The following is a 19051-nucleotide window of genomic DNA, read 5'->3' as shown; positions in this document are numbered from 1 at the left end:
GAGCATCTCCTTGAATTCTGCTAATTGTTTTGTCATTAGAAGTAATTGCTGATTTAGTTCAACAATCTGTTCTTGAGGATTATGATCAGTAGTTGCTACCATAGCTTTTTTTTCTTTGGAGGGCTCATTGCTTGAGTACAAATGTTGATTTCTAGCAACTATATCTATGAGTTCTTGAGCCTCTTCAATTGTCTTTCTCATGTGTATAGATCCACCAGCTGAGTGGTCTAGAGACATTTGAGCTCTTTCTATAAGCCCATAGTAGAAGATGTCTAACTGTACCCACTCAGAAAACATTTCAGAGGGGCATTTCCTTAGCATCCCTCTATACCTCTCCCAGGCATTATAAAGGGATTCATGATCCTCTTATTTAAAGCATTGGATGTCCAGCCTTAGCTGTGTCATCCTTTTTGGAGGGTAAAATTGATTCAGGAATTTGTCTGATAACTGTCTCCATGTTTTTATGCTTGTTGTGGGTTGGTTATTTAACCACCTCTTAGCTTGATCTTTTACAGCAAATGGAAACAGTAATAATCTGTAGACATCCTGATCCACTTCTTTATCTCGTACTGTGTCAGCAATTTGTAAGAACTGTGCCAGAAACTCAATAGTTTCTTCTTGTGGAAAACCGGAATACTAATAATTTTGCTGCACCACGATAATGAGCTGAGGATTTAGCTCAAAACTGCTTGCTTTGATGGAAGGTATACAGATGCTACTCCCATATACAGCTGTAATGGGGTTGGCATATGACCCCAGAGTCCTTCTGGACTGTTCATTTCCACTTATGTCCATGATAGAGAAAAGGGAATTGATATGAATTGCAAATAAATTATAAATTTTTTTTAAGGTAACCGAAATTAAAATAAGATAAAATTAAAATAAAATAAAATAATTGAAAAATTGAATATAAATTCAAAAATTAGAAGAAATTGAAATAAAAGTAAATTGAAGACTAAATTAATTAATTTATTAAAAAGATTTTGAGATTAGCAATCAAAAAGATATGATTGAGGATTATTTTGGAAAAGATATGATTGAGAAGATATGATTGAAGAAATTAAAAAGATTTGATTTTTTTTTTGAAAAGATTTGAAAAGATCAATTTTTGAAATTAGAATTTTGACTTGATTAAAAAGAAGAGATATGATTTGAAAATCTTTGACTACTTTAATGTTAAATTTCGAAAATTATGAGTAAAATAAGGAAAAGATATTTTTTTTTAATTTTAATGAGAAAAGAGAAAAACAACAAAACGATACTAAACTTAGAAATTTTAGATCAAAACAAAGAGAAAAAACAAGAAAACTTTGAATGTCAAGATGAGCACCAAGAACAAATTTTTGAAAAATTTTTAAGTAAATAAAAGCACAAAAACACACCAAACTTAAAATTTTTAGAAAATCAAACACAAATTTTCGAAAAATTAAAGGAAAACACAAAGAAGACACCAAACTTAGAATTTTTAAAGATCAAGAAACAACTAAGAGTATGGAAATTCAAAAAATTAAAAGAAAGTAAAAGCATGCAATTGACACCAAACTTAAAATATGAAACTAAACTCAAATAAAAGGCTCTAAACCAACAAAAATAAAATATTCCTAATCTAAGACACAAGATAAACCGTCAGTTTTCTAAACTCGAACAATCCCCGGCAATGGCGCCAAAAACTTGGTGCACGAAATCACAATCACACTTTTGCAATTCCGCGCAACTAACCAGCAAGTGCACTGGGACGTCCAAGTAATACCTTACGTGAGTAAGGGTCGATCCCACAGAGATTGTCGGCTTGAAGCAAGCTATGGTTGTCTTCTAACTCTTAGTCAGGATATCAATAATTCTCAGATTTAATTACAAGGAGTAAAAGAACATGAAATAAATACTTGGTTTTCAGTAATGAAGAACAGGTTGAGGTTTTGGAGATGCTTTGTCTTCTGAATCTCTGTTTTTCTACTGTCTTCTTCGTCATACACGCAAGGCTCCTTCCATGGCAAGCTTTATGTTGGGCATCACCGTTGTCAATGGCTACTTCCCATCCTCTCAGTGAAAATGTTCCAAATGCGCTGTCACCGCACGGCAAATCATCTGTCGGTTCTCGATCATGTCGGAATAGGATCCGTTGATCCTTGTACGTCTTTCACTACGCCCAACACTCGCGAGTTTGAAGCTCGTCACAGTCATCCCTTCCCAGATCCTACTCAGAATACCACAGACAAGGTTTAGACCTTCCAGATCTCAAGAAAGACCGCCAATAATTCTAGCCTATACCACGAAGGTTCCAATCTTAGATTAGAAACCCAAGAGATACACATTCAAGCTTGGTAGCATGTAGAACAGAAGTGGTTGTCAGGCACGTGTTCATAGGTGGGAATGATGATGAGTGTCACAGATCATCACATTCATCAGGTTGAAGTGCAAATGAATATCTTAGAATAGAGTCAAGCATGATAGAATGGAAAACAACAGTAATTGCATTAATTCATCGAAACACAGCAGATCTCCTCACCCCCAACCATGGGGTTTAGAGACTCATGCCGTAGAGAATACAATATGAAATGTGTAAAGTGTCATGAGGTACAAGATGAATTACTAAAAGTAATTTTTATAGTAAACTAGTGACCTAGGGTTACAGAAAATGAGTAAGCTAGGGTGTTTAGTGTAAAAATCCACTTCCGGGGCCCACTTGGTGTGTGCTTGGGCTGAGCATTGAAGCTTTCATGTGTAGAGACTTTTCTTGGAGTTAAACGCCAGCTTTTGTGCCAGTTTAGGCGTTTAACTCCAGCTTTTATGCCAGTTCTGGCGTTAAACGCCAGAATTCTTAAGCTGACTTGGAACGCCTGTTTGGGCCATCAAATCTTGGGCAAAGTATGGACTATTATATATAGCTGGAAAGCCCAGGATGTCTACTTTTTAACGCAATTGAGAGCGCGCAATTGGGCTTCTGTAGCTCTAGAAAATCCTCTTCGAATATAGGGAGGTCAGAATCCAACAGCATCTGCAGTCCTTTTTCAGCCTCTGAATCAGATTTTTGCACAGGTCCCTCAATTTCAGCCATAAAATACCTGAAATCATAGAAAAATACGCAAACTCATAGTAAAGTCCAGAAAAGTGAATTTTAAATAAAAACTAATAAAAACTAACTAAAATATACTAAAAACATACTAAAAACAGTGCCAACAAAAATAAATTATCCGCTCATCAGCTATCACCGCACGGCTAATCATCTGTTGGTTCCCACTAGCGTCGGAATAGGACCATTGTCCTTTTGCACACTATCACTTGTGCCCCACATTCGTAGGTTTGAAGCTCTTTACAGTCATCCCTTCTCGGATCCTACTCGGAATACCACAGACAAGGTTTAGACTTTCCGGATCCCGGATCCTACTTGGAATACCACAGATAAGGTTTAGACTTTCCAGATCCCAGGAATGCTGCCTTTATTCTAGCCTATACCACGAAGGTTCTATTCTCATATTCAGATACTCTGTTGTCAGGAGAGACGATGTGAATCGTGATTAGAAACCCAAGAGAATATACTCCGGCTGGCGTCCAATGACTACGTTGAACATCATGTAGACCGCTTTGTGGTTGTCAGGCACGCGGATCTTAGCTAAGCGAGTAACGAAGATTGAGTGATTGTCACGGGTCACCCCTTCATTCTAACTTAACTGAATTAAGAACAAGAGTATATCTTGGAGAAGAAGTAGGCGTGAATTGAGAGAAAAACAATAGTATTTGCATTAATTCATGAAGAACAGCAGAGCTCCACACCTTAATCTATGGGGTGTAGAAACTCCACCGTTGAAAATACATGAGTGAAAATAGGATAGGCATGGCCGAGTGGCCAGCCTCCGATGGAGGTCTCAAAGTGCCAAAGTTACATAATATAAGAGATTAGACGGTCAAAAGACTTAAAATAAATCTCTAAAAGTAGTTTTTATACTAAACTAGTTACTAGGGTTTACAAAAAATGAGTAACTAAGTGTAGATAGTGCAGAAATCCACTTTTGGGGCCCACTTGGTGTGTGCTTGGGCTGATCATTGAAGCTTTTTTGTGCTTAGGCTGTTTATGGAGTTAAACGCCAGCTTTGGTGCCAGTTTGGGCGTTTAACTCCAATTCTGGTGCCAGTTTGGGCGTTTTACGCCAGAATTCCTTGGCTGACTTTGAACGCCAGTTTGGGCCATCAAATCTCGAGCAAAGTATATACTATTATTTATTGCTGGAAAGCCCAGGATGTCTACTTTCCAACGCAATTGAGAGCGAGCCAATTGGGTTTCTTTAGCTCCAGAAAATCTATTTCGAGTGCAGGAGGGTCAGAATCCAACAGCACCTGTAGTCCTTTTTCAGCCTCTGGATCAGATTTTTTCTCAGGTCCCTCAATTTTAGCCAGAAAATACCTAAAATCACAGAAAAATACACAAACTCATAGTAAAGTCCAGAAATGTGATTTTTTCATAAAATATAAGAAAAATATAATAAAAACTAACTAAAACATACTAAAAACTATATAAAAACAATGCCAGAAAGGGTATAAATTATCCGCTCATCACAAACCCTAATAGAGAATAAATCTCAAGCTAGTGACAATAAAAGAGCGCTCCATGGGAAGCAGCCCATGTTTAGCATTTCCATTTACTACTTTAGTGTTAATAATCAATGGTTTTCTAGCATGAATTCAAGCTTTTATAAACAAATTTGACAGCTACATTTAGCATCCTGAAGCATATAATTAATTTCTATGTTTGGTGTGCCTAAAGGCACCCTAAGATGGGTTTCAAGCATGATAATCATATAGCCATCTTAGTATATATACTCAAGCATGCTCTTGAAGTATATAGCCAAACATTAAGTTTGTTGTTCTACATATGCTATGAGTACAATGGATGAGAGTCAAATTTGTTTTAAGCCTTGAATTTCATGAAAGTTAAACTATGCTCTTGCATTCTTTTTGAGTTCATATTTTAAAGAAAAAAATAAAGTAGTCCTCATGATAATTGAATCAAAGGTGACAAGGATTTTATTGAACTTTTACATGAATTATATGGTGGATAACAAGCTTGATGTGCAAGCCACCTCGGATGATGCATAAGACTCATTATATGTACATCCTAGAAATTGAATTTAATTCTTTGAACCACATGACCAAACACTAAGTTTGGTGTCCACCAATGTCACATATATGCTTACAAGAGGTCACATTTGGTTATTGATTCATGAGGAACACTTAGCCAAATTTTCAAATTTTCAAAAGTTAGTTAATGCTTTTCATTTTGCCGCCATTTAAGTGATTAAATTTTTGTTTTATTGTGGTAAATAGGAACATGGAGGAAGGAATTGATGAAGGGACAAGCAACTTCCATTATCATTGCAGAGAGTCAATCAATCTCTTAGAAAGACCATACACCATCATCCAGGGAGACAAAGAAGAATGCAAAAGTTAAGGATGATGATGAAGGACTAAGCAAGAGGACACCAAGAGGTTGTATTGTCACTTAACTATCTCTAGTTTGATGTGCTTTAATTGAAAGTGTGATTGTGCCCTGTTTTCATATTCCTTTGCATTCTATTTATTTTCCTTAATTGTCATTTTAGCTTGTTAGCCTAAGTGGCTACATCATGGCATCTTGCTTAAGTTATGTGTTTTGTTTCCCATGCTTAAATAAAAGAAAATGTTACAAAACAAGAAAGAGTAGAAGTCCATCTTGGTAAGAAGATAGAATAACGTTAAGTGGTGGTAAATGCTTGAAAACTTAGCAAGTTCACTAATAAAGATAAAGGGTAGAATGTCCCTTAAGTATGAACTTAAATTCTTTAGATGAAACCTTTGTGAATAAGGATCCTTAGAAGAAAAAAAGAACAAGAAAGAAGGGAAGAAAAGCATTGGTGTCAAAGTTGGGCCACCAACGGGCAACACCAACGTTGGCAACAAAAAAAGAAAGAAACAATGAATAAGCTAGGCACCAATAGCTTGACCCTTAAGATACATTCCTGTGGTGCTTTTTTACTAGGATCTGTTTGGATGATTAGGTTCTAAGGAGTGTTTTAACACTTGGTAACTTAGGTTAACTAACCTGGGATTACTGATGAGCGGATAATTTATAACCTTTTTGGCATTGTTTTTACATAGTTTTTAGTATATTTTAGTTAGTTTTTATTATATATTTTTTAGTTTTTATTCAAAAATCAAATTTCTAGACTTTACTATGAGTTTTTGTATTTTTCTGTGATTTCAGTTATTTTCTGGCTGAAATTGAGGGACCTGAGCAAAAATCTGATTCAGAGGCTGAAAAAGGACTGCAGATGCTATTGGATTCTGACCCTCCTGCACTCGAAATGGATTTTCTGGTGCTACAAAAACCCAATTGGCACGCTCTCAATTGCATTGTAAATTAGACATTCTGGCTTTCCAGCAATATATAATAGTCCATACTTTCCCCAAGATTTGATGGCCCAAACTGGCATTCAAAGACAGCCTAAAACATTCTGGCGTAAAACGTCCAAACTGGCACCAAAATTGGAGTTAAACGCCCAAACTGGCACCAAAGCTGGCGTTCAACTCCAAGAACAGCCTAAGCACAAAAAAGCTTCAATGCTCAGCACAAGCACATACCAAGTGGGCCCCGGAAGTGGATTTCTGCACTATTTGCACTTAGTTACTCATTTTCTGTAAACCCTAGTAACTAGTTTAGTATAAAAACTACTTTTAGAGATTTATTTTATATTTTTGGATCATCTTTTGATCTTTTGATCACCTTTACATGCTATCATAGACATATCTTTTCACGTTTGGAGGCTGGCCTCATGGCCATGCCTAGACCTCTTTTCTCTTATGTATTTTCTACGGTGAAGTTTCTACACCACATAGATTAAGGTGCGGAGCTCTGCTGTTCTTTATGAATTAAATCAAGTACTATTGTTTTTCTTTCAATTCATGCCTACTTCTTCTCCAAGATATACTCTTGTACTTAATTCACTTAAGTCAGAATGAAGGGGTGACCCGTGACAATCACCCACTATCTTCATTACTCGCTTAGCCAAGATCCGCATAACTGACAACCACAAGTAGTCTACATGATGTTCAACATAGTCATTGGATGATAGCTGGAGTATATTCTTTTGGGTCTCTGAGCCTCGATTCGCATCATCTCTCCTAACAATAGAGCATCCGAATTTGAGATCAGAACCTTCGTGGTATAGGCTAGAACCATTGGCAGTATTCCTGAGATCCAAAACGTCTAAACCTTGTCTGTGGTATTCCGAGTAGGATCTGGGAAGGGATGACTGTGAAGAGCTTCAAACCTGCGAATGTTGGGCGCAGTGACAGTGTACAAAAGGATAGAGAGATCCTATTTCGATGCTAGCGGAACCGACAGATGATTAGCCGTGCGGTAGCTGTACATGGTATTTTTCATCCGAGACGAGAAATCTGACAGTTGATTAGCTGTATAGAGATCGTACCTGGTATTTTTCATCCGAGAGGATCATACAGCTTACCATGGAAGGGAGCACGCATGATTGGAAGAAGGCAATAGGAAAGCAGAGATTCAGAAGTAACAAAGCATCTCCAAACGCTTATCTAAAATTCCCACCAATGAATTACATAAGTAACTTTATTTTATTTTATGTTTATTTATCTTTTTAATTATCAAAACCTCATAACCATTTGAATCCACCTGACTAAGATTTACAAGATGACCATAGCTTGCTTCAAACCGACAATCTCCATGGGATCGACCCTTACTCACGTAAGGTATTACTTGGACGACCCAGTGCACTTGCTGGTTAGTTGTGTGGAGTTGTGAAAAGTGTGAATCACGATTTCGCATACGAAATTTTTGGCGCCGTTGTCGGGGATTGTTCGATTTTGAACAACTGACGGTTCATCTTGTTGCTTAGATTGGGTAATTTTATTTTATGTTTAAACTTTTTATTTTAATAAAAAATAAAAATATTTAGTTTTCTAAAAATTCATCAAAATTTTTAAGAATGAATTCCATCTTCGAGCTTCATGATGGTATGTTAAAGCTTGGCTGGCTATTAAGCCATGTCTAAATCCTTTGGACCGGAGCTTTAACTTATCATATTCATTGGATTGTTGTATGTATTTGTTATCTTAAAGCTTGGCTGGCCATCTGGCCATGTCTAACTTTGTTGGACCGAAGCTTTAGAATAACATTGCATACACCTTTGGATTCTCATTTATAATTCTATGCTAAAGCTTGGCTGGCCATTAGCCATGTTTAATTTCTTGGACAGGAGCTTTAGATCAACAAGGTATGAATCCTGGAATTCTTATTAAAAATTTTGAATTTTTTTAATTTCTTGTTCAAACATAATTTTCGAAAAATACAAAAAAAAAATCATAAAAACCAAAAATTTTATATTTCTTGTTTGAGTCTTATGTCAAATTTTAAGTTTGGTGTCAATTGCATCTTTTTAATTTTTCTTAAAATTTTTTAAAAATTCATGCATGTGTTGTTCTTCATGATCTTCAAGTTGTTCTTGATGATTTTCTTTGTTTAATCTTGTGATTTTCTTGTTTTGTGTCTTTCCTTGTTTTTCATATGCATTTTTGAATTATTAGTGTCTAAAGTTTAAAAATTTTTAAGTCTGGTGTCTTGCATGTGTTTCTTTCCTTAAAAATTTTCAAAAATATGTTCTTGATGTTCATCATGATCTTCAAAGTGTTCTTGGTGTTCATCTTGACATTCAAAGTGTTCTTGCATGCATTTATTGTTTTGATCTTAAATTTTTATGTCTTGTTTCATTTTTGCTGTTTAATGAAAAAAAAGGAGAAAAACAACAAAATGATATCTTTTTCTCTCTCCTCATTAAAAATTCAAAAATAAAAAAAAATATCTTTCCCTTATTTTTTTCATAAATTTTCAAAATTTTGAGTTGACTTGGTCAAAAGTTTTTAAAATTTAGTTGTTTCTTATTAGTCATGTCAAAATTTCAATTTAAAAACTTTATCTTTTCAAATCTTTTTCAAAAATAAAATCTTTTTCAATTTTTTCATATTTTCGAAAATTTTAAAATTGATTTTCAAAATATTTTTCTTATTTTTACTTCAAATTTTCGAAAATCATTACTAACATTTAATGTTTTGATTAAAAAATTTCAAGTTTATTACTTTCCTGTTAAGAAAAGTTCAATCTTTAAATTCTAGAATCATGTCTTTTAGTTTCTTGTTAGCCAAGTAATCAACTTTAATTTTAAAAATCAAATCTTTTTAATTTTCTTTTCAAATCTTTCTCAAAATGAATTTCAATCATATCTTTTTCAAAATCAATTTCAAAATCTTTTCTAACTTCTTATCTTTTCAAATTTGATTTTCAAATATTTTTCAATTAACTACTTGACTTTTTGTTTGTTCTACTATTTCTTATCTTTTTCAAAACCACCTAACTATTTTTCTCTCTCATCATTTTCGAAAATAATTAACACTTTTTTTCAAAAATATTATTAATTAACTAATTATTTTAAATTTTAATTTTATTTCATTTAATAAATTCGAATTCTAACCAATAATTAAAATAAAAACAAAAATATTTCTCTTTTCTCAAAATTAAGAATTCGAACCCTCTCCCTCTCTCTGTGTTCGAATTTTTCTGATTCTCTCTCTACTTCATTCTTCTCTTCTTCTACTCACACAAAGGAATTTCTATACTGTGACATAGAGGATTCCTCTTCTTTTTCTATTCTCTTCTTTTTCATTTGAGCAGGAACAAGGATAAAGATATTCTTGTTGAAGCTGATCCTGAACTTGAAAGGACTCTGAAGAGGAAGCTAAGGGAAGTTAAAGCATAACTCTCTGGAGAGAACCTTACAGAACTTTTCGAAAAAGAAGAAGACATGGCCAAACCCAACAACAATGGTGGAGATACAAGGAAGATACTTGGTGACTTCGTTGCACCATCTTCTGACTTCTATGGAAAAAGCATCTGAATTCCTGCAATTGGAGCAAACAACTTTGAGCTTAAGCCTCAATTAGTTTCTTTGATGCAGCAGAATTGCAAGTTTCATGGACTTTCATTGGAAGATCCTCATTAGTTCTTAGTTGAATTCTTGCAAATCTGTGACACTGTTAAGACCAATGGGGTTAATCCCGAGGTCTACAGACTTATGCTTTTCCCCTTTGCTGTAAGGGACAGAGCTAGGATATGGTTGGATTCACAACCTAAAGAAAGCCTGGACTCTTGGGAAAAGTTGGTCAATGCTTTCTTGGCAAAATTATTTCCACCTGAAAAGATGAGTGGTGCACGAAATTGTGATCTAAGGCAACGGTGCCAAAAACTCTGTACGCACGTCTTAATAAATCGTTTTTTTTTCATTCACAACTTCGATACAACTAACCAGCAAGTGCACTGGGTCGTCCAAATAATAAACCTTACGTGAGTAAGGGTCGATCCCACGGAGATTGTTGGTATGAAGCAAGCTATGGTCATCTTGTAGATCTCAGTCAAGCGGATATCAAATGGTTATGGAGTTTTCGAAAATAGATAAGAAATAAACAGAGAATAAAGATAGAAATACTTATGTATATCATTGGTGAGAATTTCAGATAAACGTATAGAGATGCTTTCGTCCCTCTGAACTTCTGCTTTCCTGCTGTCTTCATCCAATCAGTCCTACTCCTTTCCATGGCTGGCTTTATGTAAGGACATCACCATTGTCAATGGCTACTTTTCATCCTCCCTGTGAAAATGGTCCGATGCGCTGTCACTGCATGGCTAATCATCTGGAGGCATCACCGTGGTCAATGGCTGCATCCTATCCTCTTGTGAAAATGGTCCAAATGCTCTGTCACAGCACGGCTAATCATCTGAGGTTCTCGATCATACTGGAATAGGATTCACCCTCCTTTTGCGTCTGTCACTACGCCCAGCACTCGCGAGTTTGAAGTTCGTCACAGTCATTCAATCCCAGAATCCTACTCGGAATACCACAGACAAGGTTTAGACTTTCTGGACTCTCATGAATGCCGCCATCAATCTAGCTTATACCACGAAGATTCTGACTAAGAGATCCAAGAGATACTCATTCAATCGAAGGTAGAACGGAAGTGGTTGTCAGGCACGCGTTCATAGGGAATGATGATGATTGTCACATTCATCACATTCATGTTGAAGTGCGAATGAATATCTTAGAAGTGAAATAAGTTGAATTGAATATAAAACAGTAGTACTTTGCATTAAATCATGAGGAACAACAGAGCTCCACACCTTAATCTATGGAGTGTAGAAACTCTACCGTTGAAAAATACATAAGTGAATTTAGGGTAAGCATGGCCGAGTGGCCAGCCTCCCATGGAGGTCTAGAGATCTAAAAATGATCAAAAGATGATCCCCCAGATCATAAGATGTCTAATACAATAGTAAAAAGTCCTATTTATACTAAACTAGTTACTAGGGTTTACAGAAGTAAGTAATTGATGCATAAATCCACTTCCGGGGCCCACTTGGTGTGTGCTTGGGCTGAGCTTGAATGTTACACGTGCAGAGGCTCTTTCTGGAGTTGAACGCCAGGTTGTAACGTGTTTCTGGCGTTCAACTCTGGTTCGTGACGTGTTTCTGGCGTTTAACTCCAGACTGCAGCGTAGAACTGGTGTTCAACGCCCTTTTGTGTCATCTAAAATCGGCCAAAGTATGGACTATTATATATTGCTGGAAATCCCTGGATGTCTAGTTTCCAACGCAATTGGAAGCGCGCCATTTTGAGTTCTGTAGCTCCAGAAAATCCACTTTGAGTGCAGGGAGGTCAGAATCCAACAGCATCAGCAGTCCTTCTTCAACCTTTGAATCTGATTTTTGCTCAAGTCCCTCAATTTCAGCCAGAAAATACATGAAATCACAGAAAAACACACAAACTCATAGTAAAGTCCAGAAATGTAAATTTAACATAAAAACTAATGAAAACATCCCTAAAAGTAACTAGATCCTACTAAAAACATACTAAAAACAATGCCAAAAAGCCTATGAATTATCCGCTCATCACAACACCAAACTTAAATTGTTGCTTATCCCCAAGCAACTGAAAATCAAATAGGATAAAAAGAAGAGAATATACTATAAATTCCAAACTATCAATGAAACATAGCTCCAATCAGATGAGCGGGACTTGTAGCTTTTTGCCTCTTGAATAGTTTTGGCATCTCACTTTATCCATTGAGGTTCAGAATGATTGGCATCTATAGGAACTCAGAGTTCAGATAGTGTTATTGATTCTCCTAGTTCAATATGATGATTCTTGAACACAGCTACTTTATGAGTCTTGGTCGTGGCCCTAAGCACTTTGTTTTCCAGTATTACCACCGGATACATAAATGCCACAGACACATAATTGGGTGAACCTTTTCAGATTGTGACTCAGCTTTGCTAATGTCCTCAATTAGAGGTGTCCAGGGTTCCTAAGCACACTCTTCTTTTGCTTTGGACCTTAACTTTAACCGCTCAGTCTCAAGTTTTCACTTGACACCTTCACGCCACAAGCACATGGTTAGGGATAGCTTGTTTTAGCCGCTTAGGACAGGATTTTATTCCTTTAGGCCCTCCTATCCACTGATGCTCAAAGCGTTGGGATCCTTTTTATTTACCCTTGCCTTTTGGTTTTAAGGGCTATTGGCTTTTTGCTCTTGCCTTTTGGTTTTAAGAGCTTTGGCTTTTTCTGCTTGCTTTTTCTTTTTCTTTCTATTTTTTTCGCTATTTTTTTTCTTTTTTTTTTCTGCAAGCTTTGTTCTTTGCTGCTTTTTCTTGCTTCAAAAATCATTTTTATGATTTTTCAGATTATCAAATAACATGTCTCCTTGTCATCATTCTTTCAAGAGCCAACATATTTAACATTCTTAAACAACAACTTCAAAAGACATATGCACTGTTCAAGCATTCATTCAGAAAACAAAAAGTATTGTCACCACGTCAATATAATTAAACTAAGTTCAAAGATAAATTCGAAACTCATGTACTTCTTGTTCTTTTGAATTAAAACATTTTTTCATTTAAGAGAGGTGATGGATTCATAGGACATTCATAACTTTAAGACATAGTTACTAAATACTAATGATCATGTAATAAGACACAAACATGGATAAGCACTTAACATAAAGAAAATGAAAAACAGAGAATGTAAGAACAAGGAATGAATCCACCTTAGTGATGGTGGCATTTCCTTCTTGAGGAACCAATGATGTCCTTGAGCTCTTTTATGTCTCTTCCTTGTCTTTGTTGCTCCTCCCTCATTGCTTTTTGATCTTCTCTAAATTCATGAAGGATGATGGAGTGCTCCTGATGTTCCACCCTTAATTGTCCCATGTTGGAACTTAATTCTCCTAGGGAGGTGTTGATTTGCTCCCAATAGTTTTGTGGAGGAAAATGCATTTGAGGCATCTCCGGGATCTCATGGTTATGAGCTTCATGCGTTTCTTGAGCTCCATGAATGGGCTCTCTTGTTTGCTCCATCCTTTTCTTAGTGATGGGCTTCTCTTCCTCAATGGGAATGTCTCCTTCTATGTCAATCCCAGCCGAATTGCAAAGATGGCAAATAAGGTGAGGAAAAGCTAACCTTGCCATAGTGGAGGACTTGTTAGCCACCTTGTAGAGTTCTTGAGGTATAATCTCATGAACCTCCACCTCTTCTCCAATCATGATGCTATGGATCATGATGGCCCAGTCTATAGTAACTTCAGACCGGTTGCTAGTGGGAATGATTGAGCGTTGAATGAACTCGAACTATCCTCTAGCTACAGGCTTAAGGTCCAGTCTTCTCAGTTGAACCGGTTTGCCTTTTGAGTCAATCTTCCATTGAGCTCCTTCCACACATATGTCCATGAGGACTTAGTCCAACCTTTGATCAAAGTTGACTCTCCTTGTGTAGGGGCGTGCATTTTCTTCCATCATTGGCAAGTTGAACGCCAACCTTACATTTTCCGGACTAAAATCTAAGTAATTCCCCCGAACCATGGTGAGATAATTCTTTGGTTTCGGGTTCTTACTTTGATCATGGTTCCTTGTGATCCATGCATTAGCATAGAACTCTTGAACCATTAGAATTCCGACTTGTTAGATGGGGTTTGTTAGAACTTCCCAACCTCTTCTATGGATCTCATGTCGGATCTCCAGATACTCATTTCTCTTGAGTTTGAAAGGGACCTCGGGGATCACCTTCTTCTTGGCCACAACATCATAGAAGTGGTCTTGATGAGCTTTGGAGATGAATCTTTCCATCTCCCATGACTCGAAGGTGGAAGCTTTTGTCTTCCCTTTCCCTTTTCTAGAGGATTCTCCGGTCTTGGGTGCCATCAATGGTAATGGAAAAACAAAAAGCATATGCTTTTACCACACCAAACTTAGAATATTGCTCGCCCTCAAGCAAGAGAAGAAAGAATAGATAAAGAAGAAGAAGAAAATATGGAGGAGATAAGGGAGAGGTGTATTCGGCCAAGAAGAGAAGAGAGGGTTGTGTTGTGTGAAAATGAGGAAGAATGGAGGGCTTTATATAGGGAGGGGAGGGGGGTTAATTTCGGCCATATAGCGTGGGTTTGGGTGGGAAATTGATTTTGAATTTTGAAGGTAGGTGGAGTTTATGAGGTAGATTTATGGGGAAGAGTGGATGGATGTGAGTGGTGAAGTAGTGATAGGGAAGAGAGATTGAGGTGATTGGTGAAGAGTTTTGGGGAAGAGTGTTTATTGGGAAGAGAGGATGAACATTGAGAAGAGGGAAGAGAGTGAGTGGAGGTAGGTGGGGATCCTGTGGGGTCCACAGATGCTGAGTTGATCCTGTGGGGTCCACAGATCCTGAGGTGTCAAGGATTTGCATCCCTGCACGCATTAGGCATGTAAAATGCCTTTGCATGCAATTCTGGTGTTTAAACGCCGAACTGATGCTTGTTCTGGGCGTTCAACTCCCAGATGCAGCATATTTCTGGCGTTGAACGCCAGCCAGATGCTTGTTTCTGGCGTTCAGCGCCAGCTCTTCTTCACTATGCATTTCTGGCGTCTGGACGCCAGGATGCTACTTGTTTCTGGCATTCAACGCCAGATCCATGCTCTGTTCTGGCGTTGAACACCAGCCAGATGCTCCTTATTGGCGTTTAAACGCCAGTAAGATCCTCCTCCAGGGTGTGATTTTTCTTCTGCTGTTTTTGATTCTGTTTTTAATTTTTTGATTTATTTTGTGACTCCACATGATCATGAACCTATAAGGACATATAACTAATAAAAATATAATTAAATAAAAATTGGGTTGCCTCCCAACAAGCGCTTCTTTAATGTCAATAGCTTGACAGTGGGCTCTCATGGAGCCTCACAGATGTTCAGAGCATTGTTGAGACTCCCCAAGACCAAACTTAGAGTTTGGATATGGGAGTTCAACACCAAACTTAGAATTTGGTTGTGGCCTCCCAACACCAAACTTAGAGTTTGACTGTGGGGGCTCTGGTTTGACTCTGTTTTGAGAGAAGCTTACTGTGCCTCTTTTCCATGTTTACAGAAGGATGTCCTTGAGTTTTAAACTCAAGGGAGTCCTCATTCAATTGAAGGATTAGTTCACCTCTGTTAACATCAATCACAGCTCTTGCTGTGGCTAGGATGGGTCTTCCAAGGATGATGGATTCATCTTCATCCTTCCCAGTATCTAGGATTATGAAATCAGCAGGGATGTAAAGGCCTTCAACCTTTACTAATATGTCCTCTACATGTCCATAAGCCTGTTTTCTGGAATTATCTACCATCTCTAATGAGATTTTAGCAGCTTGTACCTCAAAGATTCCCAGTTTCAACATTACAGAGAGTGGCATGAGGTTTATTCCTGACCCCAGGTCACATAGAGCCTTCTCAAAGGTCATGGTGCCTATGGTACAAGGTATCAGGAACTTTCCAGGATCCTGTTTCTTCTGAGGCAATCTCAGTTGATCCAATGCATTCAGTTCATTGGTGAACAGGGGAGGTTCATCTCCCCAAGTCTCATTACCAAATAAATTGGCATTCAGCTTCATGATTGCACCAAGGAACATGGCAACTTGCTCTTCAGTAACATCTTCATTCTCTTCAGAAGAGGAGTACTCTTCAGAGCTCATGAATGGCATAAGGAGGTTCAATGGAATCTTTATGGTCTCTAGATGAACCTCAGATTCCTTTGGTTCCTCAAAGGGAAACTCCTTATTGATCACTGGACATCCCAGGAGGTCTTCCTCCTTGGGATTCACGTCCTCCCCTTCCTCTTTGGATTCAGCCATGATGGTTATATCAATGGCCTTGCACTCTCCTTTTGGATTTTCTTCTGTATTGCTTGGGAGAGTACTAGGAGGGATTTCAGTGATCCTTTTACTCAGCTGGCCCACTTGTGCCTCCAAATTTCTAATGGAAGACCTTGTTTCATTCATGAAACTCACAGTGGCCTTAGATAGATCAGAGACTAAGTTTGCTAAATTAGAGGTATTTTGTTCAGAGTTCTCTGTCTGTTGCTGAGTGGATGATGGAAAAGGCTTGCTATTGCTAAACCTGTTTCTTCTACCATTATTAAAGCCTTGTTGAGGCTTTTGTTGATCCTTCCATGAGAGATTTGGGTGATTTCTCCATGAGGGGTTATAGGTGTTTCCATAAGGTTCACCCATATAATTTACCTCTGCTATTGCAGGGTTCTCAGGATCATAAGCTTCTTCTTCAGAAGTTGCCTCTTGAGTACTGTTGGATGCAGCTTGCATTCCATTCAGACTCTGAGAAATCATATTGACTTGATGAGTCAATATTTTATTCTGGGCCAATATGGCATTCAGAGTATCAATTTCAAGAACTCCCTTCTTCTGAGGCATCCCATTACTCACAGGATTCCTCTCAGAAGTGTACATGAACTGGTTATTAGCAACCATGTCAATGAGTTCTTGAGCTTCTGCAGGCATTTTCTTTAGGTGAATGGATCCACCTGTAGAAGTATCCAATGACATCTTAGCTAATTCAGACAGACCATCATAGAATATATCCAGGATGGTCCATTCTGAAAGCATGTCAGAAGGACACTTTTTGGTCAGTTACTTGTATCTCTCCCAAGCTTCATAGAGAGATTCACCTTCTTTCTGTCTGAAGGTTTGAACATCCACTCTAAGCTTGCTCAACTTTTGAGGAGGAAAAAACTTGGCTAAGAAAGCCGTGACCAGCTTATCCCAAGAGTTCAGGCTATCTTTGGGTTGAGAGTCCAACCACACTCTAGCTCTGTCTCTTATAGCAAAAGGGAAAAGCATGAGCCTGTAGACTTCAGGATCTACTCCATTAGTCTTAGCAGTATCATAGATCTGCAAGAATTCAGTTAAGAACTAAAAAGGATCTTCAGATGGAAGTCCATGAAACTTGCAATTTTGTTGCATTAGAGAAACTAATTGAGGTTTAAGCTCAAAATTGTTTGCTCCAATGGTAGGGATGGAGATGCTTCTTCCATGTAAATTAGAATTAGGTGCAGTAAAGTCACCAAGCATCCTCCTTGCATTATTATTATTTTCGGCTGCCATCTCCTCTTCCTGTTCGAAAATTTCTAAAAGGTGCTTGCTGAATTGTTGTAATTTAGCTTCTCTTAGTTTCCTCTTCAGAGTCCTTTCAGGTTCTGGATCTGCTTCAACAAGAATGTTCTTGTCCTTGCTCCTGCTCATATGAAAAAGAGGGAACAGAAAAATAATAATAATAATAGGAATCCTTTTTGCCTAGGTATAGAGGTTCCCTTATGTGAGTAGAAGAAAAGAAGAAGAGAAAATCTGAACTCAGAGAGAGAGAGTTAGTTAGGTAGTTTTGAAAAAGATAAGAAACAAACAAAAAGTTAGTTATTTAGTTGAAACAAATTTTGAAAATCAATTTTTTGAAAAGATAAGAAGATAATAAGTTAGAAAAGATATTTTAAAATCAAATTTTTGAAAAAGATAAGATAAGAAGATATTTTTGAAAAGATATGATTGAAATTAGTTTTTTTGAAAAAGATTTGATTTTTAGAATCACAATTAATGACTTGATTCACAAGAAATCACAAGATATGATTCTAGAACTTAAAGTTTGAATCTTTCTTAGCAAGCAAGTAAAAAACTTGAAATTTTTGAATCAAAACATTAATTGATGATGTTATTTTCGAAAATTAGGAGATAAAGATAAGAAAAAGATTTTTTTGAAAAATATTTTAAAAATTTTCGAAAATAAATAAGAAAAGTGAAAAAGATATGATTTTTGAAAAAGATTTTAAAAAAAGATAAGATTTTTAAATTAAAAATTTGATTTGACTCATAAGAAACAACTAAGTTTTTAAAAAGTTTTGAAAAAGTCAATTCAAATTTTTGAAATTTATGAGTGAAAAAAGGGAAAGATATTTTTTTTATTTTTGAATTTTTAATTATGAAAGAGAAAAACATGAAAATGATGCAATGCATGAAAATTTTGGATCAAAATAATGAATGCATGCAAGAATGCTATGAATGTCAAGATGAACACCAAGAACACTTTGAAGATCATGATGAACATCAAGAACATATTTTTGAAAAATTTTCAATGCAAAGAAAACATGCAAGACACCAAACTTAGAAATTTTTCATGTATAGACACTATGAATGCAAGAATACATATGAAAAATAAGAAAAGACACAAAACAAGAAAATATGAAGATCAAACAAGAAGACTGGCCAAGAACAACTTGAAGATCATGATGAATGCAATGCATGAATGCATGAATTTTCGAAAAATGCAAAGTATTTTTAGAAAAAATGCAATTGACACCAAACTTGAAAGTGACTCAAGACTCAAACAAGAAATACAAAATATTTTTTATTTTTATGATTTTATGATTTTTTTTTGGTATTTTTCGAAATTTATTTGTGAAAAAGAAAAAAATAAGGATTCCAAAATTTTTAATATAAATTCCAGGAATCTTGCATTCCTAGTCTAAAGCTCCAATCTGAGGGTTAGACATGGCTTAATAGCCAGTCAAGCTTTAGCATGTAAATCAGGTGGATCAGGAACAGCAGCAGGTGGATTAGCAACAACTAGCTTGCTCTTGATAATGTTGGGTTGGAAGCCCCAGTCCAAA

The 19051-nt window shown here is 36.6% G+C and overlaps 1 non-coding gene across 1 annotated transcript; it reads left to right on the top strand.

Annotated features, from left to right (window-relative positions):
- The first annotated feature begins 16994 nt into the window (after positions 1–16994).
- Positions 16995–17102, top strand: LOC148564570 (small nucleolar RNA R71). The gene has a single exon (XR_015884786.1). It is a non-coding gene; the product is annotated as a small nucleolar RNA R71 (small nucleolar RNA).
- Positions 17103–19051: the final 1949 nt, after the last annotated feature.

Source organism: Arachis ipaensis, chromosome B5 (assembly GCF_059453495.1).
Source record: "Arachis ipaensis isolate K30076 ecotype BB chromosome B5, ASM5945349v1, whole genome shotgun sequence".
Lineage (NCBI taxonomy): Eukaryota > Viridiplantae > Streptophyta > Magnoliopsida > Fabales > Fabaceae > Arachis > Arachis ipaensis.
Note: the sequence above shows the minus strand (reverse complement) of the source record. Positions and strands in the feature narration are given on the sequence as shown.